Source organism: Brachyhypopomus gauderio, unplaced genomic scaffold, assembly GCF_052324685.1.
Source record: "Brachyhypopomus gauderio isolate BG-103 unplaced genomic scaffold, BGAUD_0.2 sc92, whole genome shotgun sequence".
Classification (NCBI taxonomy): domain Eukaryota; kingdom Metazoa; phylum Chordata; class Actinopteri; order Gymnotiformes; family Hypopomidae; genus Brachyhypopomus; species Brachyhypopomus gauderio.
In genome coordinates this window covers 109,389-131,328 of record NW_027506913.1, presented here as the reverse complement: position 1 = coordinate 131,328, position 21,940 = coordinate 109,389, and the positions used below count along the sequence as shown (strand labels likewise).

Sequence of the window (21,940 nt, the reverse complement as noted above, 5' to 3'; positions counted from 1 at the left end):
CAACTAAATATCTTGTTGCTGGAAGTCCTTGTCTGTAGTTGTTGCAACTTGCATCCTCTCAAGACAAGTCACTTTGAGCTTAACTTGGTCTGTGAACCCAGCAAAACAGAAGAATCAGAAATTATCTTTTAGGTTCCATGGTGTAATGGTTAGCACTCTGGACTCTGAATCCAGCAATCTGAGTTCAACTCTCAGTGGAACCTTTTGATTCATTAGTGTTGATTCCAGCTTGCAGGTCTTTTCTCCATGCAAGCTCTATCACATGCTTGCGGTCTATATAATTCCAGCATATTTCATGAATTGTTTTCAGAATTTTTACATGCTTGTTCTTGTGGCAAACAGCTTTCTGATTATCCTAGAATTGGTGAAGTCATTTAAATCCAAATATGCTAGGGTCTCAGGACAGGATGTTTTGCTATGTGTTCAGCAAAACAGTATTCACAAAAGCTAATTTCTTTGGTTGCGTGATGCAGTAGTAAGCACAACAGACTCTGAAATCAACGACAGAGAAGTTGGAAACCTATTTGCTGTTTCCATGGTGTTAGCATTCTGGACTCTGAATCCAGAAACTCATTTGCTAGAAACAACTTTTGCTGTGGGTTCCATGGTGTAATGGTCAGCACTCTGGACTTTGAATCCAGTGATCCGAGTTCGACTCTCGGTGGAACCTTTCTACTACATACTCTTTATCTGGGATTGTACCAGCTTTCATTGTTGAAGACTACTGTAAACAGAAAGTGTCTTTCAGTTGACCAAATCAAATACCTCAACTAAACATCTTGTTGCTGGAAGTCCTTGTCTGTAGTTGTTGCAACCTGCATCCTCTCAAGACAAGTCACTTTGAGCTTAACTTGGTCTGTGAACCCAGCAAAACAAGACTCAGAAGTGTCTAACATAGGTTCCATGGTGTAATGGTTAGCACGCTGGACTCTGAATCCAGCAATCCAAGTTCGACTCTCGGTGGAACCTTTCTGCTGCATGCTCTTTATCAGGGGTTGTACCAGCTTTCGTTGTTGAAGACTAGTGTAAACAGAAAGTGTCTTTCAGTTGACCAAATCGAATACCTCAACTAAACATCTTGTTGCTGGAAGTCCTTGTCTGTAGTTGTTGCAACGTGCATCCTCTCAAGACAAGTCACTTTGAGCTTAACTTGGTCTGTGAACCCAGCAAAACAGAAGAATCAGAACTTATCTTTTAGGTTCCATGGTGTAATGGTTAGCACTCTGGACTCTGAATCCAGCAATCTGAGTTCAACTCTCAGTGGAACCTTTTGATTCATTAGTGTTGATTCCAGCTTGCAGGTCTTTTCTCCATGCAAGCTCTATCACATGCTTGCGGTCTTTATAATTCCAGCATATTTCATGAATTGTTTTCAGAATTTTTACATGCTTGTTCTTGTGGCAAACAGCTTTCTGATTATCCTAGAATTGGTGAAGTCATTTAAATCCAAATATGCTAGGGTCTCAGGACAGGATGTTTTGCTATGTGTTCAGCAAAACAGTATTCACAAAAGCTAATTTCTTTGGTTGCGTGATGCAGTAGTAAGCACAACAGACTCTGAAATCAACGGCAGAGAAGTTGGAAACCTATTTGCTGTTTCCATGGTGTTAGCATTCTGGACTCTGAATCCAGCAACTCATTTGCTAGAAACAACTTTTGCTGTGGGTTCCATGGTGTAATGGTCAGCACTCTGGACTTTGAATCCAGTGATCCGAGTTCGACTCTCGGTGGAACCTTTCTGTTACATGCTCTTTATCTGGGATTGTACCAGCTTTCATTGTTGAAGACTACTGTAAACAGAAAGTGTCTTTCAGTTGACCAAATCAAATACCTCAACTAATTATCTTGTTGCTGGAAGTCCTTGTCTGTAGTTGTTGCAACCTGCATTCTCCCATGACAAGTCACTTTGAGCTTAACTTGGTCTGTGAACCGAGCAAAACAAGACTCAGAAGTGTCTAACGTAGGTTCCATGGTGTAATGGTTAGCACTCTGGACTCTGAATCCAGCAATCCGAGTTCGACTCTCGGTGGAACCTTTCTGCTACATGCTCTTTATCAGGGGTTGTTACAGCTTTCGTTGTTGAAGACTAGTGTAAACAGAAAGTGTCTTTCAGTTGACCAAATCGAATACCTCAACTAAACATCTTGTTGCTGGAAGTCCTTGTCTGTAGTTGTTGCAACTTGCATCCTCTCAAGACAAGTCACTTTGAGCTTAACTTGGTCTGTGAACCCAGCAAAACAGAAGAATCAGAACTTATCTTTTAGGTTCCATGGTGTAATGGTTAGCACTCTGGACTCTGAATCCAGCAATCTGAGTTCAACTCTCAGTGGAACCTTTTGATTCATTAGTGTTGATTCCAGCTTGCAGGTCTTTTCTCCATGCAAGCTCTATCACATGCTTGCGGTCTTTATAATTCCAGCATATTTCATGAATTGTTTTCAGAATTTTTACATGCTTGTTCTTGTGGCAAACAGCTTTCTGATTATCCTAGAATTGGTGAAGTCATTTAAATCCAAATATGCTAGGGTCTCAGGACAGGATGTTTTGCTATGTGTTCAGCAAAACAGTATTCACAAAAGCTAATTTCTTTGGTTGCGTGATGCAGTAGTAAGCACAACAGACTCTGAAATCAACGGCAGAGAAGTTGGAAACCTATTTGCTGTTTCCATGGTGTTAGCATTCTGGACTCTGAATCCAGCAACTCATTTGCTAGAAACAACTTTTGCTGTGGGTTCCATGGTGTAATGGTCAGCACTCTGGACTTTGAATCCAGTGATCCGAGTTCGACTCTCGGTGGAACCTTTCTGCTACATGCTCTTTATCTGGGATTGTACCAGCTTTCATTGTTGAAGACTACTGTAAACAGAAAGTGTCTTTCAGTTGACCAAATCAAATACCTCAACTAATTATCTTGTTGCTGGAAGTCCTTGTCTGTAGTTGTTGCAACCTGCATTCTCCCATGACAAGTCACTTTGAGCTTAACTTGGTCTGTGAACCGAGCAAAACAAGACTCAGAAGTGTCTAAAGTAGGTTCCATGGTGTAATGGTTAGCACTCTGGACTCTGAATCCAGCAATCCGAGTTCGACTCTCGGTGGAACCTTTCTGCTACATGCTCTTTATCTGGGATTGTACCAGCTTTCGTTGTTGAAGACTACTGTAAACAGAAAGTGTCTTTCAGTTGACCAAATCGAATACCTCAACTAAATATCTTGTTGCTGGAAGTCCTTGTCTGTAGTTGTTGCAACCTGCATCCTCTCAAGACAAGTCAATTTGAGCTTAACTTGGTCTGTGAACCCAGCAAAACAAGACTCAGAAGTGTCTAACGTAGGTTCCATGGTGTAATGGTTAGCACGCTGGACTCTGAATTCAGCAATCCAAGTTCGACTCTCGGTGGAACCTTTCTGCTACATGCTCTTTATCAGGGGTTGTACCAGCTTTCGTTGTTGAAGACTAGTGTAAACAGAAAGTGTCTTTCAGTTGACCAAATCGAATACCTCAACTAAACATCTTGTTGCTGGAAGTCCTTGTCTGTAGTTGTTGCAACTTGCATCCTCTCAAGACAAGTCACTTTGAGCTTAACTTGGTCTGTGAACCCAGCAAAACAGAAGAATCAGAACTTATCTTTTAGGTTCCATGGTGTAATGGTTAGCACTCTGGACTCTGAATCCAGCAATCTGAGTTCAACTCTCAGTGGAACCTTTTGATTCATTAGTGTTGATTCCAGCTTGCAGGTCTTTTCTCCATGCAAGCTCTATCACATGCTTGCGGTCTATATAATTCCAGCATATTTCATGAATTGTTTTCAGAATTTTTACATGCTTGTTCTTGTGGCAAACAGCTTTCTGATTATCCTAGAATTGGTGAAGTCATTTAAATCCAAATATGCTAGGGTCTCAGGACAGGATGTTTTGCTATGTGTTCAGCAAAACAGTATTCACAAAAGCTAATTTCTTTGGTTGCGTGATGCAGTAGTAAGCACAACAGACTCTGAAATCAACGACAGAGAAGTTGGAAACCTATTTGCTGTTTCCATGGTGTTAGCATTCTGGACTCTGAATCCAGAAACTCATTTGCTAGAAACAACTTTTGCTGTGGGTTCCATGGTGTAATGGTCAGCACTCTGGACTTTGAATCCAGTGATCCGAGTTCGACTCTCGGTGGAACCTTTCTACTACATACTCTTTATCTGGGATTGTACCAGCTTTCATTGTTGAAGACTACTGTAAACAGAAAGTGTCTTTCAGTTGACCAAATCAAATACCTCAACTAAACATCTTGTTGCTGGAAGTCCTTGTCTGTAGTTGTTGCAACCTGCATCCTCTCAAGACAAGTCACTTTGAGCTTAACTTGGTCTGTGAACCCTGCAAAACAAGACTCAGAAGTGTCTAACATAGGTTCCATGGTGTAATGGTTAGCACGCTGGACTCTGAATCCAGCAATCCAAGTTCGACTCTCGGTGGAACCTTTCTGCTGCATGCTCTTTATCAGGGGTTGTACCAGCTTTCGTTGTTGAAGACTAGTGTAAACAGAAAGTGTCTTTCAGTTGACCAAATCGAATACCTCAACTAAACATCTTGTTGCTGGAAGTCCTTGTCTGTAGTTGTTGCAACGTGCATCCTCTCAAGACAAGTCACTTTGAGCTTAACTTGGTCTGTGAACCCAGCAAAACAGAAGAATCAGAACTTATCTTTTAGGTTCCATGGTGTAATGGTTAGCACTCTGGACTCTGAATCCAGCAATCTGAGTTCAACTCTCAGTGGAACCTTTTGATTCATTAGTGTTGATTCCAGCTTGCAGGTCTTTTCTCCATGCAAGCTCTATCACATGCTTGCGGTCTTTATAATTCCAGCATATTTCATGAATTGTTTTCAGAATTTTTACATGCTTGTTCTTGTGGCAAACAGCTTTCTGATTATCCTAGAATTGGTGAAGTCATTTAAATCCAAATATGCTAGGGTCTCAGGACAGGATGTTTTGCTATGTGTTCAGCAAAACAGTATTCACAAAAGCTAATTTCTTTGGTTGCGTGATGCAGTAGTAAGCACAACAGACTCTGAAATCAACGGCAGAGAAGTTGGAAACCTATTTGCTGTTTCCATGGTGTTAGCATTCTGGACTCTGAATCCAGCAACTCATTTGCTAGAAACAACTTTTGCTGTGGGTTCCATGGTGTAATGGTCAGCACTCTGGACTTTGAATCCAGTGATCCGAGTTCGACTCTCGGTGGAACCTTTCTGTTACATGCTCTTTATCTGGGATTGTACCAGCTTTCATTGTTGAAGACTACTGTAAACAGAAAGTGTCTTTCAGTTGACCAAATCAAATACCTCAACTAATTATCTTGTTGCTGGAAGTCCTTGTCTGTAGTTGTTGCAACCTGCATTCTCCCATGACAAGTCACTTTGAGCTTAACTTGGTCTGTGAACCGAGCAAAACAAGACTCAGAAGTGTCTAACGTAGGTTCCATGGTGTAATGGTTAGCACTCTGGACTCTGAATCCAGCAATCCGAGTTCGACTCTCGGTGGAACCTTTCTGCTACATGCTCTTTATCAGGGGTTGTTACAGCTTTCGTTGTTGAAGACTAGTGTAAACAGAAAGTGTCTTTCAGTTGACCAAATCGAATACCTCAACTAAACATCTTGTTGCTGGAAGTCCTTGTCTGTAGTTGTTGCAACTTGCATCCTCTCAAGACAAGTCACTTTGAGCTTAACTTGGTCTGTGAACCCAGCAAAACAGAAGAATCAGAACTTATCTTTTAGGTTCCATGGTGTAATGGTTAGCACTCTGGACTCTGAATCCAGCAATCTGAGTTCAACTCTCAGTGGAACCTTTTGATTCATTAGTGTTGATTCCAGCTTGCAGGTCTTTTCTCCATGCAAGCTCTATCACATGCTTGCGGTCTTTATAATTCCAGCATATTTCATGAATTGTTTTCAGAATTTTTACATGCTTGTTCTTGTGGCAAACAGCTTTCTGATTATCCTAGAATTGGTGAAGTCATTTAAATCCAAATATGCTAGGGTCTCAGGACAGGATGTTTTGCTATGTGTTCAGCAAAACAGTATTCACAAAAGCTAATTTCTTTGGTTGCGTGATGCAGTAGTAAGCACAACAGACTCTGAAATCAACGGCAGAGAAGTTGGAAACCTATTTGCTGTTTCCATGGTGTTAGCATTCTGGACTCTGAATCCAGCAACTCATTTGCTAGAAACAACTTTTGCTGTGGGTTCCATGGTGTAATGGTCAGCACTCTGGACTTTGAATCCAGTGATCCGAGTTCGACTCTCGGTGGAACCTTTCTGCTACATGCTCTTTATCTGGGATTGTACCAGCTTTCATTGTTGAAGACTACTGTAAACAGAAAGTGTCTTTCAGTTGACCAAATCAAATACCTCAACTAATTATCTTGTTGCTGGAAGTCCTTGTCTGTAGTTGTTGCAACCTGCATTCTCCCATGACAAGTCACTTTGAGCTTAACTTGGTCTGTGAACCGAGCAAAACAAGACTCAGAAGTGTCTAAAGTAGGTTCCATGGTGTAATGGTTAGCACTCTGGACTCTGAATCCAGCAATCCGAGTTCGACTCTCGGTGGAACCTTTCTGCTACATGCTCTTTATCTGGGATTGTACCAGCTTTCGTTGTTGAAGACTACTGTAAACAGAAAGTGTCTTTCAGTTGACCAAATCGAATACCTCAACTAAATATCTTGTTGCTGGAAGTCCTTGTCTGTAGTTGTTGCAACCTGCATCCTCTCAAGACAAGTCAATTTGAGCTTAACTTGGTCTGTGAACCCAGCAAAACAAGACTCAGAAGTGTCTAACGTAGGTTCCATGGTGTAATGGTTAGCACGCTGGACTCTGAATTCAGCAATCCAAGTTCGACTCTCGGTGGAACCTTTCTGCTACATGCTCTTTATCAGGGGTTGTACCAGCTTTCGTTGTTGAAGACTAGTGTAAACAGAAAGTGTCTTTCAGTTGACCAAATCGAATACCTCAACTAAACATCTTGTTGCTGGAAGTCCTTGTCTGTAGTTGTTGCAACTTGCATCCTCTCAAGACAAGTCACTTTGAGCTTAACTTGGTCTGTGAACCCAGCAAAACAGAAGAATCAGAACTTATCTTTTAGGTTCCATGGTGTAATGGTTAGCACTCTGGACTCTGAATCCAGCAATCTGAGTTCAACTCTCAGTGGAACCTTTTGATTCATTAGTGTTGATTCCAGCTTGCAGGTCTTTTCTCCATGCAAGCTCTATCACATGCTTGCGGTCTTTATAATTCCAGCATATTTCATGAATTGTTTTCAGAATTTTTACATGCTTGTTCTTGTGGCAAACAGCTTTCTGATTATCCTAGAATTGGTGAAGTCATTTAAATCCAAATATGCTAGGGTCTCAGGACAGGATGTTTTGCTATGTGTTCAGCAAAACAGTATTCACAAAAGCTAATTTCTTTGGTTGCGTGATGCAGTAGTAAGCACAACAGACTCTGAAATCAACGGCAGAGAAGTTGGAAACCTATTTGCTGTTTCCATGGTGTTAGCATTCTGGACTCTGAATCCAGCAACTCATTTGCTAGAAACAACTTTTGCTGTGGGTTCCATGGTGTAATGGTCAGCACTCTGGACTTTGAATCCAGTGATCCGAGTTCGACTCTCGGTGGAACCTTTCTGTTACATGCTCTTTATCTGGGATTGTACCAGCTTTCATTGTTGAAGACTACTGTAAACAGAAAGTGTCTTTCAGTTGACCAAATCAAATACCTCAACTAATTATCTTGTTGCTGGAAGTCCTTGTCTGTAGTTGTTGCAACCTGCATTCTCCCATGACAAGTCACTTTGAGCTTAACTTGGTCTGTGAACCGAGCAAAACAAGACTCAGAAGTGTCTAACGTAGGTTCCATGGTGTAATGGTTAGCACTCTGGACTCTGAATCCAGCAATCCGAGTTCGACTCTCGGTGGAACCTTTCTGCTACATGCTCTTTATCAGGGGTTGTTACAGCTTTCGTTGTTGAAGACTAGTGTAAACAGAAAGTGTCTTTCAGTTGACCAAATCGAATACCTCAACTAAACATCTTGTTGCTGGAAGTCCTTGTCTGTAGTTGTTGCAACTTGCATCCTCTCAAGACAAGTCACTTTGAGCTTAACTTGGTCTGTGAACCCAGCAAAACAGAAGAATCAGAACTTATCTTTTAGGTTCCATGGTGTAATGGTTAGCACTCTGGACTCTGAATCCAGCAATCTGAGTTCAACTCTCAGTGGAACCTTTTGATTCATTAGTGTTGATTCCAGCTTGCAGGTCTTTTCTCCATGCAAGCTCTATCACATGCTTGCGGTCTTTATAATTCCAGCATATTTCATGAATTGTTTTCAGAATTTTTACATGCTTGTTCTTGTGGCAAACAGCTTTCTGATTATCCTAGAATTGGTGAAGTCATTTAAATCCAAATATGCTAGGGTCTCAGGACAGGATGTTTTGCTATGTGTTCAGCAAAACAGTATTCACAAAAGCTAATTTCTTTGGTTGCGTGATGCAGTAGTAAGCACAACAGACTCTGAAATCAACGGCAGAGAAGTTGGAAACCTATTTGCTGTTTCCATGGTGTTAGCATTCTGGACTCTGAATCCAGCAACTCATTTGCTAGAAACAACTTTTGCTGTGGGTTCCATGGTGTAATGGTCAGCACTCTGGACTTTGAATCCAGTGATCCGAGTTCGACTCTCGGTGGAACCTTTCTGCTACATGCTCTTTATCTGGGATTGTACCAGCTTTCATTGTTGAAGACTACTGTAAACAGAAAGAGTCTTTCAGTTGACCAAATCAAATACCTCAACTAATTATCTTGTTGCTGGAAGTCCTTGTCTGTAGTTGTTGCAACCTGCATTCTCCCATGACAAGTCACTTTGAGCTTAACTTGGTCTGTGAACCGAGCAAAACAAGACTCAGAAGTGTCTAAAGTAGGTTCCATGGTGTAATGGTTAGCACTCTGGACTCTGAATCCAGCAATCCGAGTTCGACTCTCGGTGGAACCTTTCTGCTACATGCTCTTTATCTGGGATTGTACCAGCTTTCGTTGTTGAAGACTACTGTAAACAGAAAGTGTCTTTCAGTTGACCAAATCGAATACCTCAACTAAATATCTTGTTGCTGGAAGTCCTTGTCTGTAGTTGTTGCAACCTGCATCCTCTCAAGACAAGTCAATTTGAGCTTAACTTGGTCTGTGAACCCAGCAAAACAAGACTCAGAAGTGTCTAACGTAGGTTCCATGGTGTAATGGTTAGCACGCTGGACTCTGAATTCAGCAATCCAAGTTCGACTCTCGGTGGAACCTTTCTGCTACATGCTCTTTATCAGGGGTTGTACCAGCTTTCGTTGTTGAAGACTAGTGTAAACAGAAAGTGTCTTTCAGTTGACCAAATCGAATACCTCAACTAAACATCTTGTTGCTGGAAGTCCTTGTCTGTAGTTGTTGCAACTTGCATCCTCTCAAGACAAGTCACTTTGAGCTTAACTTGGTCTGTGAACCCAGCAAAACAGAAGAATCAGAACTTATCTTTTAGGTTCCATGGTGTAATGGTTAGCACTCTGGACTCTGAATCCAGCAATCTGAGTTCAACTCTCAGTGGAACCTTTTGATTCATTAGTGTTGATTCCAGCTTGCAGGTCTTTTCTCCATGCAAGCTCTATCACATGCTTGCGGTCTTTATAATTCCAGCATATTTCATGAATTGTTTTCAGAATTTTTACATGCTTGTTCTTGTGGCAAACAGCTTTCTGATTATCCTAGAATTGGTGAAGTCATTTAAATCCAAATATGCTAGGGTCTCAGGACAGGATGTTTTGCTATGTGTTCAGCAAAACAGTATTCACAAAAGCTAATTTCTTTGGTTGCGTGATGCAGTAGTAAGCACAACAGACTCTGAAATCAACGGCAGAGAAGTTGGAAACCTATTTGCTGTTTCCATGGTGTTAGCATTCTGGACTCTGAATCCAGCAACTCATTTGCTAGAAACAACTTTTGCTGTGGGTTCCATGGTGTAATGGTCAGCACTCTGGACTTTGAATCCAGTGATCCGAGTTCGACTCTCGGTGGAACCTTTCTGCTACATGCTCTTTATCTGGGATTGTACCAGCTTTCATTGTTGAAGACTACTGTAAACAGAAAGTGTCTTTCAGTTGACCAAATCAAATACCTCAACTAATTATCTTGTTGCTGGAAGTCCTTGTCTGTAGTTGTTGCAACCTGCATTCTCCCATGACAAGTCACTTTGAGCTTAACTTGGTCTGTGAACCGAGCAAAACAAGACTCAGAAGTGTCTAAAGTAGGTTCCATGGTGTAATGGTTAGCACTCTGGACTCTGAATCCAGCAATCCGAGTTCGACTCTCGGTGGAACCTTTCTGCTACATGCTCTTTATCTGGGATTGTACCAACTTTCATTGTTGAAGACTACTGTAAACAGAAAGTGTCTTTCAGTTGACCAAATCGAATACCTCAACTAAATATCTTGTTGCTGGAAGTCCTTGTCTGTAGTTGTTGCAACTTGCATCCTCTCAAGACAAGTCACTTTGAGCTTAACTTGGTCTGTGAACCCAGCAAAACAGAAGAATCAGAACTTATCTTTTAGGTTCCATGGTGTAATGGTTAGCACTCTGGACTCTGAATCCAGCAATCTGAGTTCAACTCTCAGTGGAACCTTTTGATTCATTAGTGTTGATTCCAGCTTGCAGGTCTTTTCTCCATGCAAGCTCTATCACATGCTTGCGGTCTTTATAATTCCAGCATATTTCATGAATTGTTTTCAGAATTTTTACATGCTTGTTCTTGTGGCAAACAGCTTTCTGATTATCCTAGAATTGGTGAAGTCATTTAAATCCAAATATGCTAGGGTCTCAGGACAGGATGTTTTGCTATGTGTTCAGCAAAACAGTATTCACAAAAGCTAATTTCTTTGGTTGCGTGATGCAGTAGTAAGCACAACAGACTCTGAAATCAACGGCAGAGAAGTTGGAAACCTATTTGCTGGTTCCATGGTGTTAGCATTCTGGACTCTGAATCCAGCAACTCATTTGCTAGAAACAACTTTTGCCGTGGGTTCCATGGTGTAATGGTCAGCACTCTGGACTTTGAATCCTGTGATCCGAGTTCGACTCTCGGTGGAACCTTTCTGCTACATGCTCTTTATCTGGGATTGTACCAGCTTTCATTGTTGAAGACTACTGTAAACAGAAAGTGTCTTTCAGTTGACCAAATCAAATACCTCAACTAATTATCTTGTTGCTGGAAGTCCTTGTCTGTAGTTGTTGCAACATGCATTCTCCCATGACAAGTCACTTTGAGCTTAACTTGGTCTGTGAACCAAGCAAAACAAGACTCAGAAGTGTCTAACGTAGGTTCCATGGTGTAATGGTTAGCACGCTGGACTCTGAATCCAGCAATCCAAGTTCGACTCTCGGTGGAACTTTTCTGCTACATGCTCTTTATCAGGGGTTGTACCAGCTTTCGTTGTTGAAGACTAGTGTAAACAGAAAGTGTCTTTCAGTTGACCAAATCGAATACCTCAACTAAACATCTTGTTGCTGGAAGTCCTTGTCTGTAGTTGTTGCAACTTGCATCCTCTCAAGACAAGTCACTTTGAGCTTAACTTGGTCTGTGAACCCAGCAAAACAGAAGAATCAGAACTTATCTTTTAGGTTCCATGGTGTAATGGTTAGCACTCTGGACTCTGAATCCAGCAATCTGAGTTCAACTCTCAGTGGAACCTTTTGATTCATTAGTGTTGATTCCAGCTTGCAGGTCTTTTCTCCATGCAAGCTCTATCACATGCTTGCGGTCTTTATAATTCCAGCATATTTCATGAATTGTTTTCAGAATTTTTACATGCTTGTTCTTGTGGCAAACAGCTTTCTGATTATCCTAGAATTGGTGAAGTCATTTAAATCCAAATATGCTAGGGTCTCAGGACAGGATGTTTTGCTATGTGTTCAGCAAAACAGTATTCACAAAAGCTAATTTCTTTGGTTGCGTGATGCAGTAGTAAGCACAACAGACTCTGAAATCAACGGCAGAGAAGTTGGAAACCTATTTGCTGGTTCCATGGTGTTAGCATTCTGAACTCTGAATCCAGCAACTCATTTGCTAGAAACAACTTTTGCTGTGGGTTCCATGGTGTAATGGTCAGCACTCTGGACTTTGAATCCAGTGATCCGAGTTCGACTCTCGGTGGAACCTTTCTGCTACATGCTCTTTATCTGGGATTGTACCAGCTTTCATTGTTGAAGACTACTGTAAACAGAAAGTGTCTTTCAGTTGACCAAATCAAATACCTCCACTAATTACCTTGTTGCTGGAAGTCCTTGTCTGTAGTTGTTGCAACCTGCATTCTCCCATGACAAGTCACTTTGAGCTTAACTTGGTCTGTGAACCCAGCAAAACAAGACTCAGAAATGTCTAATGTAGGTTCCATGGTGTAATGGTTAGCACTCTGCACTCTGAATCCAGCAATCCGAGTTCGACTCTCGGTGGAACCTTTCTGCTACATGCTCTTTATCTGGGGTTGTACCAGCTTTCGTTGTTGAAGACTAGTGTAAACAGAAAGTGTCTTTCAGTTGACCAAATCGAATACCTCAACTAAATATCTTGTTGCTGGAAGTCCTTGTCTGTAGTTGTTGCAACCTGCATCCTCTCAAGACAAGTCAATTTGAGCTTAACTTGGTCTGTGAACCCAGCAAAACAAGACTCAGAAGTGTCTAACGTAGGTTCCATGGTGTAATGGTTAGCACGCTGGACTCTGAATTCAGCAATCCAAGTTCGACTCTCGGTGGAACCTTTCTGCTACATGCTCTTTATCAGGGGTTGTACCAGCTTTCGTTGTTGAAGACTAGTGTAAACAGAAAGTGTCTTTCAGTTGACCAAATCGAATACCTAAACTAAACATCTTGTTGCTGGAAGTCCTTGTCTGTAGTTGTTGCAACTTGCATCCTCTCAAGACAAGTCACTTTGAGCTTAACTTGGTCTGTGAACCCAGCAAAACAGAAGAATCAGAACTTATCTTTTAGGTTCCATGGTGTAATGGTTAGCACTCTGGACTCTGAATCCAGCAATCTGAGTTCAACTCTCAGTGGAACCTTTTGATTCATTAGTGTTGATTCCAGCTTGCAGGTCTTTTCTCCATGCAAGCTCTATCACATGCTTGCGGTCTTTATAATTCCAGCATATTTCATGAATTGTTTTCAGAATTTTTACATGCTTGTTCTTGTGGCAAACAGCTTTCTGATTATCCTAGAATTGGTGAAGTCATTTAAATCCAAATATGCTAGGGTCTCAGGACAGGATGTTTTGCTATGTGTTCAGCAAAACAGTATTCACAAAAGCTAATTTCTTTGGTTGCGTGATGCAGTAGTAAGCACAACAGACTCTGAAATCAACGGCAGAGAAGTTGGAAACCTATTTGCTGTTTCCATGGTGTTAGCATTCTGGACTCTGAATCCAGCAACTCATTTGCTAGAAACAACTTTTGCTGTGGGTTCCATGGTGTAATGGTCAGCACTCTGGACTTTGAATCCAGTGATCCGAGTTCGACTCTCGGTGGAACCTTTCTGCTACATGCTCTTTATCTGGGATTGTACCAGCTTTCATTGTTGAAGACTACTGTAAACAGAAAGTGTCTTTCAGTTGACCAAATCGAATACCTCAACTAAATATCTTGTTGCTGGAAGTCCTTGTCTGTAGTTGTTGCAACTTGCATCCTCTCAAGACAAGTCACTTTGAGCTTAACTTGGTCTGTGAACCCAGCAAAACAGAAGAATCAGAACTTATCTTTTAGGTTCCATGGTGTAATGGTTAGCACTCTGGACTCTGAATCCAGCAATCTGAGTTCAACTCTCAGTGGAACCTTTTGATTCATTAGTGTTGATTCCAGCTTGCAGGTCTTTTCTCCATGCAAGCTCTATCACATGCTTGCGGTCTTTATAATTCCAGCATATTTCATGAATTGTTTTCAGAATTTTTACATGCTTGTTCTTGTGGCAAACAGCTTTCTGATTATCCTAGAATTGGTGAAGTCATTTAAATCCAAATATGCTAGGGTCTCAGGACAGGATGTTTTGCTATGTGTTCAGCAAAACAGTATTCACAAAAGCTAATTTCTTTGGTTGCGTGATGCAGTAGTAAGCACAACAGACTCTGAAATCAACGGCAGAGAAGTTGGAAACCTATTTGCTGGTTCCATGGTGTTAGCATTCTGGACTCTGAATCCAGCAACTCATTTGCTAGAAACAACTTTTGCCGTGGGTTCCATGGTGTAATGGTCAGCACTCTGGACTTTGAATCCTGTGATCCGAGTTCGACTCTTGGTGGAACCTTTCTGCTACATGCTCTTTATCTGGGATTGTACCAGCTTTCATTGTTGAAGACTACTGTAAACAGAAAGTGTCTTTCAGTTGACCAAATCAAATACCTCAACTAATTATCTTGTTGCTGGAAGTCCTTGTCTGTAGTTGTTGCAACATGCATTCTCCCATGACAAGTCACTTTGAGCTTAACTTGGTCTGTGAACCAAGCAAAACAAGACTCAGAAGTGTCTAACGTAGGTTCCATGGTGTAATGGTTAGCACGCTGGACTCTGAATCCAGCAATCCAAGTTCGACTCTCGGTGGAACTTTTCTGCTACATGCTCTTTATCAGGGGTTGTACCAGCTTTCGTTGTTGAAGACTAGTGTAAACAGAAAGTGTCTTTCAGTTGACCAAATCGAATACCTCAACTAAACATCTTGTTGCTGGAAGTCCTTGTCTGTAGTTGTTGCAACTTGCATCCTCTCAAGACAAGTCACTTTGAGCTTAACTTGGTCTGTGAACCCAGCAAAACAGAAGAATCAGAACTTATCTTTTAGGTTCCATGGTGTAATGGTTAGCACTCTGGACTCTGAATCCAGCAATCTGAGTTCAACTCTCAGTGGAACCTTTTGATTCATTAGTGTTGATTCCAGCTTGCAGGTCTTTTCTCCATGCAAGCTCTATCACATGCTTGCGGTCTTTATAATTCCAGCATATTTCATGAATTGTTTTCAGAATTTTTACATGCTTGTTCTTGTGGCAAACAGCTTTCTGATTATCCTAGAATTGGTGAAGTCATTTAAATCCAAATATGCTAGGGTCTCAGGACAGGATGTTTTGCTATGTGTTCAGCAAAACAGTATTCACAAAAGCTAATTTCTTTGGTTGCGTGATGCAGTAGTAAGCACAACAGACTCTGAAATCAACGGCAGAGAAGTTGGAAACCTATTTGCTGGTTCCATGGTGTTAGCATTCTGAACTCTGAATCCAGCAACTCATTTGCTAGAAACAACTTTTGCTGTGGGTTCCATGGTGTAATGGTCAGCACTCTGGACTTTGAATCCAGTGATCCGAGTTCGACTCTCGGTGGAACCTTTCTGCTACATGCTCTTTATCTGGGATTGTACCAGCTTTCATTGTTGAAGACTACTGTAAACAGAAAGTGTCTTTCAGTTGACCAAATCAAATACCTCAACTAATTATCTTGTTGCTGGAAGTCCTTGTCTGTAGTTGTTGCAACCTGCATTCTCCCATGACAAGTCACTTTGAGCTTAACTTGGTCTGTGAACCCAGCAAAACAAGACTCAGAAATGTCTAATGTAGGTTCCATGGTGTAATGGTTAGCACTCTGGACTCTGAATCCAGCAATCCGAGTTCGACTCTCGGTGGAACCTTTCTGCTACATGCTCTTTATCTGGGGTTGTACCAGCTTTCGTTGTTGAAGACTAGTGTAAACAGAAAGTGTCTTTCAGTTGACCAAATCAAATACCTCAACTAATTATCTTGTTGCTGGAAGTCCTTGTCTGTAGTTGTTGCAACATGCATTCTCCCATGACAAGTCACTTTGAGCTTAACTTGGTCTGTGAACCCAGCAAAACAAGACTCAGAAGTGTCTCATGTAGGTTCCATGGTGTAATGGTTAGCACTCTGGACTCTGAATCCAGCAATCCGAGTTCGACTCTCGGTGGAACCTTTCTGCTACATGCTCTTTATCTGGGATTGTACCAGCTTTCATTGTTGAAGACTACTGTAAACAGAAAGTGTCTTTCAGTTGACCAAATCGAATACCTCAACTAAATATCTTGTTGCTGGAAGTCCTTGTCTGTAGTTGTTGCAACCTGCATTCTCCCATGACAAGTCACTTTGAGCTTAACTTGGTCTGTGAACCCAGCAAAACAAGACTCAGAAATGTCTAATGTAGGTTCCATGGTGTAATGGTTAGCACTCTGGACTCTGAATCCAGCAATCCGAGTTCGACTCTCGGTGGAACCTTTCTGCTACATGCTCTTTATCTGGGGTTGTACCAGCTTTCGTTGTTGAAGACTAGTGTAAACAGAAAGTGTCTTTCAGTTGACCAAATCAAATACCTCAACTAATTATCTTGTTGCTGGAAGTCCTTGTCTGTAGTTGTTGCAACATGCATTCTCCCATGACAAGTCACTTTGAGCTTAACTTGGTCTGTGAACCCAGCAAAACAAGACTCAGAAGTGTCTCATGTAGGTTCCATGGTGTAATGGTTAGCACTCTGGACTCTGAATCCAGCAATCCGAGTTCGACTCTCGGTGGAACCTTTCTGCTACATGCTCTTTATCTGGGATTGTACCAGCTTTCATTGTTGAAGACTACTGTAAACAGAAAGTGTCTTTCAGTTGACCAAATCGAATACCTCAACTAAATATCTTGTTGCTGGAAGTCCTTGTCTGTAGTTGTTGCAACTTGCATCCTCTCAAGACAAGTCACTTTGAGCTTAACTTGGTCTGTGAACCCAGCAAAACAGAAGAATCAGAAATTATCTTTTAGGTTCCATGGTGTAATGGTTAGCACTCTGGACTCTGAATCCAGCAATCTGAGTTCAACTCTCAGTGGAACCTTTTGATTCATTAGTGTTGATTCCAGCTTGCAGGTCTTTTCTCCATGCAAGCTCTATCACATGCTTGCGGTCTATATAATTCCAGCATATTTCATGAATTGTTTTCAGAATTTTTACATGCTTGTTCTTGTGGCAAACAGCTTTCTGATTATCCTAGAATTGGTGAAGTCATTTAAATCCAAATATGCTAGGGTCTCAGGACAGGATGTTTTGCTATGTGTTCAGCAAAACAGTATTCACAAAAGCTAATTTCTTTGGTTGCGTGATGCAGTAGTAAGCACAACAGACTCTGAAATCAACGACAGAGAAGTTGGAAACCTATTTGCTGTTTCCATGGTGTTAGCATTCTGGACTCTGAATCCAGAAACTCATTTGCTAGAAACAACTTTTGCTGTGGGTTCCATGGTGTAATGGTCAGCACTCTGGACTTTGAATCCAGTGATCCGAGTTCGACTCTCGGTGGAACCTTTCTACTACATACTCTTTATCTGGGATTGTACCAGCTTTCATTGTTGAAGACTACTGTAAACAGAAAGTGTCTTTCAGTTGACCAAATCAAATACCTCAACTAAACATCTTGTTGCTGGAAGTCCTTGTCTGTAGTTGTTGCAACCTGCATCCTCTCAAGACAAGTCACTTTGAGCTTAACTTGGTCTGTGAACCCAGCAAAACAAGACTCAGAAGTGTCTAACATAGGTTCCATGGTGTAATGGTTAGCACGCTGGACTCTGAATCCAGCAATCCAAGTTCGACTCTCGGTGGAACCTTTCTGCTGCATGCTCTTTATCAGGGGTTGTACCAGCTTTCGTTGTTGAAGACTAGTGTAAACAGAAAGTGTCTTTCAGTTGACCAAATCGAATACCTCAACTAAACATCTTGTTGCTGGAAGTCCTTGTCTGTAGTTGTTGCAACGTGCATCCTCTCAAGACAAGTCACTTTGAGCTTAACTTGGTCTGTGAACCCAGCAAAACAGAAGAATCAGAACTTATCTTTTAGGTTCCATGGTGTAATGGTTAGCACTCTGGACTCTGAATCCAGCAATCTGAGTTCAACTCTCAGTGGAACCTTTTGATTCATTAGTGTTGATTCCAGCTTGCAGGTCTTTTCTCCATGCAAGCTCTATCACATGCTTGCGGTCTTTATAATTCCAGCATATTTCATGAATTGTTTTCAGAATTTTTACATGCTTGTTCTTGTGGCAAACAGCTTTCTGATTATCCTAGAATTGGTGAAGTCATTTAAATCCAAATATGCTAGGGTCTCAGGACAGGATGTTTTGCTATGTGTTCAGCAAAACAGTATTCACAAAAGCTAATTTCTTTGGTTGCGTGATGCAGTAGTAAGCACAACAGACTCTGAAATCAACGGCAGAGAAGTTGGAAACCTATTTGCTGTTTCCATGGTGTTAGCATTCTGGACTCTGAATCCAGCAACTCATTTGCTAGAAACAACTTTTGCTGTGGGTTCCATGGTGTAATGGTCAGCACTCTGGACTTTGAATCCAGTGATCCGAGTTCGACTCTCGGTGGAACCTTTCTGCTACATGCTCTTTATCTGGGATTGTACCAGCTTTCATTGTTGAAGACTACTGTAAACAGAAAGTGTCTTTCAGTTGACCAAATCAAATACCTCAACTAATTATCTTGTTGCTGGAAGTCCTTGTCTGTAGTTGTTGCAACCTGCATTCTCCCATGACAAGTCACTTTGAGCTTAACTTGGTCTGTGAACCGAGCAAAACAAGACTCAGAAGTGTCTAACGTAGGTTCCATGGTGTAATGGTTAGCACTCTGGACTCTGAATCCAGCAATCCGAGTTCGACTCTCGGTGGAACCTTTCTGCTACATGCTCTTTATCAGGGGTTGTTACAGCTTTCGTTGTTGAAGACTAGTGTAAACAGAAAGTGTCTTTCAGTTGACCAAATCGAATACCTCAACTAAACATCTTGTTGCTGGAAGTCCTTGTCTGTAGTTGTTGCAACTTGCATCCTCTCAAGACAAGTCACTTTGAGCTTAACTTGGTCTGTGAACCCAGCAAAACAGAAGAATCAGAACTTATCTTTTAGGTTCCATGGTGTAATGGTTAGCACTCTGGACTCTGAATCCAGCAATCTGAGTTCAACTCTCAGTGGAACCTTTTGATTCATTAGTGTTGATTCCAGCTTGCAGGTCTTTTCTCCATGCAAGCTCTATCACATGCTTGCGGTCTTTATAATTCCAGCATATTTCATGAATTGTTTTCAGAATTTTTACATGCTTGTTCTTGTGGCAAACAGCTTTCTGATTATCCTAGAATTGGTGAAGTCATTTAAATCCAAATATGCTAGGGTCTCAGGACAGGATGTTTTGCTATGTGTTCAGCAAAACAGTATTCACAAAAGCTAATTTCTTTGGTTGCGTGATGCAGTAGTAAGCACAACAGACTCTGAAATCAACGGCAGAGAAGTTGGAAACCTATTTGCTGGTTCCATGGTGTTAGCATTCTGAACTCTGAATCCAGCAACTCATTTGCTAGAAACAACTTTTGCTGTGGGTTCCATGGTGTAATGGTCAGCACTCTGGACTTTGAATCCAGTGATCCGAGTTCGACTCTCGGTGGAACCTTTCTGCTACATGCTCTTTATCTGGGATTGTACCAGCTTTCATTGTTGAAGACTACTGTAAACAGAAAGTGTCTTTCAGTTGACCAAATCAAATACCTCAACTAATTATCTTGTTGCTGGAAGTCCTTGTCTGTAGTTGTTGCAACCTGCATTCTCCCATGACAAGTCACTTTGAGCTTAACTTGGTCTGTGAACCCAGCAAAACAAGACTCAGAAATGTCTAATGTAGGTTCCATGGTGTAATGGTTAGCACTCTGGACTCTGAATCCAGCAATCCGAGTTCGACTCTCGGTGGAACCTTTCTGCTACATGCTCTTTATCTGGGGTTGTACCAGCTTTCGTTGTTGAAGACTAGTGTAAACAGAAAGTGTCTTTCAGTTGACCAAATCAAATACCTCAACTAATTATCTTGTTGCTGGAAGTCCTTGTCTGTAGTTGTTGCAACATGCATTCTCCCATGACAAGTCACTTTGAGCTTAACTTGGTCTGTGAACCCAGCAAAACAAGACTCAGAAGTGTCTCATGTAGGTTCCATGGTGTAATGGTTAGCACTCTGGACTCTGAATCCAGCAATCCGAGTTCGACTCTCGGTGGAACCTTTCTGCTACATGCTCTTTATCTGGGATTGTACCAGCTTTCATTGTTGAAGACTACTGTAAACAGAAAGTGTCTTTCAGTTGACCAAATCGAATACCTCAACTAAATATCTTGTTGCTGGAAGTCCTTGTCTGTAGTTGTTGCAACCTGCATTCTCCCATGACAAGTCACTTTGAGCTTAACTTGGTCTGTGAACCCAGCAAAACAAGACTCAGAAATGTCTAATGTAGGTTCCATGGTGTAATGGTTAGCACTCTGGACTCTGAATCCAGCAATCCGAGTTCGACTCTCGGTGGAACCTTTCTGCTACATGCTCTTTATCTGGGGTTGTACCAGCTTTCGTTGTTGAAGACTAGTGTAAACAGAAAGTGTCTTTCAGTTGACCAAATCAAATACCTCAACTAATTATCTTGTTGCTGGAAGTCCTTGTCTGTAGTTGTTGCAACATGCATTCTCCCATGACAAGTCACTTTGAGCTTAACTTGGTCTGTGAACCCAGCAAAACAAGACTCAGAAGTGTCTCATGTAGGTTCCATGGTGTAATGGTTAGCACTCTGGACTCTGAATCCAGCAATCCGAGTTCGACTCTCGGTGGAACCTTTCTGCTACATGCTCTTTATCTGGGATTGTACCAGCTTTCATTGTTGAAGACTACTGTAAACAGAAAGTGTCTTTCAGTTGACCAAATCGAATACCTCAACTAAATATCTTGTTGCTGGAAGTCCTTGTCTGTAGTTGTTGCAACTTGCATCCTCTCAAGACAAGTCACTTTGAGCTTAACTTGGTCTGTGAACCCAGCAAAACAGAAGAATCAGAAATTATCTTTTAGGTTCCATGGTGTAATGGTTAGCACTCTGGACTCTGAATCCAGCAATCTGAGTTCAACTCTCAGTGGAACCTTTTGATTCATTAGTGTTGATTCCAGCTTGCAGGTCTTTTCTCCATGCAAGCTCTATCACATGCTTGCGGTCTATATAATTCCAGCATATTTCATGAATTGTTTTCAGAATTTTTACATGCTTGTTCTTGTGGCAAACAGCTTTCTGATTATCCTAGAATTGGTGAAGTCATTTAAATCCAAATATGCTAGGGTCTCAGGACAGGATGTTTTGCTATGTGTTCAGCAAAACAGTATTCACAAAAGCTAATTTCTTTGGTTGCGTGATGCAGTAGTAAGCACAACAGACTCTGAAATCAACGACAGAGAAGTTGGAAACCTATTTGCTGTTTCCATGGTGTTAGCATTCTGGACTCTGAATCCAGAAACTCATTTGCTAGAAACAACTTTTGCTGTGGGTTCCATGGTGTAATGGTCAGCACTCTGGACTTTGAATCCAGTGATCCGAGTTCGACTCTCGGTGGAACCTTTCTACTACATACTCTTTATCTGGGATTGTACCAGCTTTCATTGTTGAAGACTACTGTAAACAGAAAGTGTCTTTCAGTTGACCAAATCAAATACCTCAACTAAACATCTTGTTGCTGGAAGTCCTTGTCTGTAGTTGTTGCAACCTGCATCCTCTCAAGACAAGTCACTTTGAGCTTAACTTGGTCTGTGAACCCAGCAAAACAAGACTCAGAAGTGTCTAACATAGGTTCCATGGTGTAATGGTTAGCACGCTGGACTCTGAATCCAGCAATCCAAGTTCGACTCTCGGTGGAACCTTTCTGCTGCATGCTCTTTATCAGGGGTTGTACCAGCTTTCGTTGTTGAAGACTAGTGTAAACAGAAAGTGTCTTTCAGTTGACCAAATCGAATACCTCAACTAAACATCTTGTTGCTGGAAGTCCTTGTCTGTAGTTGTTGCAACGTGCATCCTCTCA

The 21,940-nt window shown here is 41.4% G+C and overlaps 34 non-coding genes across 34 annotated transcripts; all 34 read left to right on the top strand.

The window, feature by feature from the left end:
- Positions 1 to 598: 598 nt before the first annotated feature.
- On the top strand, positions 599 to 670 carry trnaq-uug (transfer RNA glutamine (anticodon UUG)). The gene has a single exon. It is a non-coding gene; the product is annotated as a tRNA-Gln (tRNA).
- A 994-nt stretch (positions 671 to 1,664) lies between these two features.
- On the top strand, positions 1,665 to 1,736 carry trnaq-uug (transfer RNA glutamine (anticodon UUG)). The gene has a single exon. It is a non-coding gene; the product is annotated as a tRNA-Gln (tRNA).
- A 227-nt stretch (positions 1,737 to 1,963) lies between these two features.
- On the top strand, positions 1,964 to 2,035 carry trnaq-cug (transfer RNA glutamine (anticodon CUG)). The gene has a single exon. It is a non-coding gene; the product is annotated as a tRNA-Gln (tRNA).
- Positions 2,036 to 2,730: 695 nt separating this feature from the next.
- Positions 2,731 to 2,802, top strand: trnaq-uug (transfer RNA glutamine (anticodon UUG)). Its single transcript has one exon. It is a non-coding gene; the product is annotated as a tRNA-Gln (tRNA).
- Positions 2,803 to 3,029: 227 nt separating this feature from the next.
- Positions 3,030 to 3,101, top strand: trnaq-cug (transfer RNA glutamine (anticodon CUG)). Its single transcript has one exon. It is a non-coding gene; the product is annotated as a tRNA-Gln (tRNA).
- Positions 3,102 to 4,095: 994 nt separating this feature from the next.
- trnaq-uug (transfer RNA glutamine (anticodon UUG)) lies at positions 4,096 to 4,167 on the top strand. The gene has a single exon. It is a non-coding gene; the product is annotated as a tRNA-Gln (tRNA).
- A 994-nt stretch (positions 4,168 to 5,161) lies between these two features.
- trnaq-uug (transfer RNA glutamine (anticodon UUG)) lies at positions 5,162 to 5,233 on the top strand. Its single transcript has one exon. It is a non-coding gene; the product is annotated as a tRNA-Gln (tRNA).
- Positions 5,234 to 5,460: 227 nt separating this feature from the next.
- trnaq-cug (transfer RNA glutamine (anticodon CUG)) lies at positions 5,461 to 5,532 on the top strand. Its single transcript has one exon. It is a non-coding gene; the product is annotated as a tRNA-Gln (tRNA).
- A 695-nt stretch (positions 5,533 to 6,227) lies between these two features.
- On the top strand, positions 6,228 to 6,299 carry trnaq-uug (transfer RNA glutamine (anticodon UUG)). Its single transcript has one exon. It is a non-coding gene; the product is annotated as a tRNA-Gln (tRNA).
- Positions 6,300 to 6,526: 227 nt separating this feature from the next.
- Positions 6,527 to 6,598, top strand: trnaq-cug (transfer RNA glutamine (anticodon CUG)). Its single transcript has one exon. It is a non-coding gene; the product is annotated as a tRNA-Gln (tRNA).
- A 994-nt stretch (positions 6,599 to 7,592) lies between these two features.
- trnaq-uug (transfer RNA glutamine (anticodon UUG)) lies at positions 7,593 to 7,664 on the top strand. Its single transcript has one exon. It is a non-coding gene; the product is annotated as a tRNA-Gln (tRNA).
- A 227-nt stretch (positions 7,665 to 7,891) lies between these two features.
- On the top strand, positions 7,892 to 7,963 carry trnaq-cug (transfer RNA glutamine (anticodon CUG)). The gene has a single exon. It is a non-coding gene; the product is annotated as a tRNA-Gln (tRNA).
- Positions 7,964 to 8,658: 695 nt separating this feature from the next.
- trnaq-uug (transfer RNA glutamine (anticodon UUG)) lies at positions 8,659 to 8,730 on the top strand. The gene has a single exon. It is a non-coding gene; the product is annotated as a tRNA-Gln (tRNA).
- A 227-nt stretch (positions 8,731 to 8,957) lies between these two features.
- On the top strand, positions 8,958 to 9,029 carry trnaq-cug (transfer RNA glutamine (anticodon CUG)). The gene has a single exon. It is a non-coding gene; the product is annotated as a tRNA-Gln (tRNA).
- A 994-nt stretch (positions 9,030 to 10,023) lies between these two features.
- Positions 10,024 to 10,095, top strand: trnaq-uug (transfer RNA glutamine (anticodon UUG)). Its single transcript has one exon. It is a non-coding gene; the product is annotated as a tRNA-Gln (tRNA).
- Positions 10,096 to 10,322: 227 nt separating this feature from the next.
- Positions 10,323 to 10,394, top strand: trnaq-cug (transfer RNA glutamine (anticodon CUG)). Its single transcript has one exon. It is a non-coding gene; the product is annotated as a tRNA-Gln (tRNA).
- Positions 10,395 to 11,089: 695 nt separating this feature from the next.
- Positions 11,090 to 11,161, top strand: trnaq-uug (transfer RNA glutamine (anticodon UUG)). The gene has a single exon. It is a non-coding gene; the product is annotated as a tRNA-Gln (tRNA).
- Positions 11,162 to 12,155: 994 nt separating this feature from the next.
- On the top strand, positions 12,156 to 12,227 carry trnaq-uug (transfer RNA glutamine (anticodon UUG)). The gene has a single exon. It is a non-coding gene; the product is annotated as a tRNA-Gln (tRNA).
- A 1,293-nt stretch (positions 12,228 to 13,520) lies between these two features.
- trnaq-uug (transfer RNA glutamine (anticodon UUG)) lies at positions 13,521 to 13,592 on the top strand. Its single transcript has one exon. It is a non-coding gene; the product is annotated as a tRNA-Gln (tRNA).
- Positions 13,593 to 14,287: 695 nt separating this feature from the next.
- trnaq-uug (transfer RNA glutamine (anticodon UUG)) lies at positions 14,288 to 14,359 on the top strand. Its single transcript has one exon. It is a non-coding gene; the product is annotated as a tRNA-Gln (tRNA).
- A 994-nt stretch (positions 14,360 to 15,353) lies between these two features.
- Positions 15,354 to 15,425, top strand: trnaq-uug (transfer RNA glutamine (anticodon UUG)). Its single transcript has one exon. It is a non-coding gene; the product is annotated as a tRNA-Gln (tRNA).
- Positions 15,426 to 15,652: 227 nt separating this feature from the next.
- trnaq-cug (transfer RNA glutamine (anticodon CUG)) lies at positions 15,653 to 15,724 on the top strand. The gene has a single exon. It is a non-coding gene; the product is annotated as a tRNA-Gln (tRNA).
- A 227-nt stretch (positions 15,725 to 15,951) lies between these two features.
- trnaq-cug (transfer RNA glutamine (anticodon CUG)) lies at positions 15,952 to 16,023 on the top strand. Its single transcript has one exon. It is a non-coding gene; the product is annotated as a tRNA-Gln (tRNA).
- Positions 16,024 to 16,250: 227 nt separating this feature from the next.
- trnaq-cug (transfer RNA glutamine (anticodon CUG)) lies at positions 16,251 to 16,322 on the top strand. The gene has a single exon. It is a non-coding gene; the product is annotated as a tRNA-Gln (tRNA).
- Positions 16,323 to 16,549: 227 nt separating this feature from the next.
- trnaq-cug (transfer RNA glutamine (anticodon CUG)) lies at positions 16,550 to 16,621 on the top strand. The gene has a single exon. It is a non-coding gene; the product is annotated as a tRNA-Gln (tRNA).
- Positions 16,622 to 17,316: 695 nt separating this feature from the next.
- Positions 17,317 to 17,388, top strand: trnaq-uug (transfer RNA glutamine (anticodon UUG)). The gene has a single exon. It is a non-coding gene; the product is annotated as a tRNA-Gln (tRNA).
- Positions 17,389 to 18,382: 994 nt separating this feature from the next.
- On the top strand, positions 18,383 to 18,454 carry trnaq-uug (transfer RNA glutamine (anticodon UUG)). The gene has a single exon. It is a non-coding gene; the product is annotated as a tRNA-Gln (tRNA).
- A 227-nt stretch (positions 18,455 to 18,681) lies between these two features.
- On the top strand, positions 18,682 to 18,753 carry trnaq-cug (transfer RNA glutamine (anticodon CUG)). The gene has a single exon. It is a non-coding gene; the product is annotated as a tRNA-Gln (tRNA).
- A 695-nt stretch (positions 18,754 to 19,448) lies between these two features.
- On the top strand, positions 19,449 to 19,520 carry trnaq-uug (transfer RNA glutamine (anticodon UUG)). The gene has a single exon. It is a non-coding gene; the product is annotated as a tRNA-Gln (tRNA).
- Positions 19,521 to 19,747: 227 nt separating this feature from the next.
- On the top strand, positions 19,748 to 19,819 carry trnaq-cug (transfer RNA glutamine (anticodon CUG)). The gene has a single exon. It is a non-coding gene; the product is annotated as a tRNA-Gln (tRNA).
- A 227-nt stretch (positions 19,820 to 20,046) lies between these two features.
- Positions 20,047 to 20,118, top strand: trnaq-cug (transfer RNA glutamine (anticodon CUG)). The gene has a single exon. It is a non-coding gene; the product is annotated as a tRNA-Gln (tRNA).
- Positions 20,119 to 20,345: 227 nt separating this feature from the next.
- trnaq-cug (transfer RNA glutamine (anticodon CUG)) lies at positions 20,346 to 20,417 on the top strand. Its single transcript has one exon. It is a non-coding gene; the product is annotated as a tRNA-Gln (tRNA).
- A 227-nt stretch (positions 20,418 to 20,644) lies between these two features.
- trnaq-cug (transfer RNA glutamine (anticodon CUG)) lies at positions 20,645 to 20,716 on the top strand. The gene has a single exon. It is a non-coding gene; the product is annotated as a tRNA-Gln (tRNA).
- A 695-nt stretch (positions 20,717 to 21,411) lies between these two features.
- Positions 21,412 to 21,483, top strand: trnaq-uug (transfer RNA glutamine (anticodon UUG)). Its single transcript has one exon. It is a non-coding gene; the product is annotated as a tRNA-Gln (tRNA).
- The last annotated feature ends 457 nt before the right edge of the window (positions 21,484 to 21,940 follow it).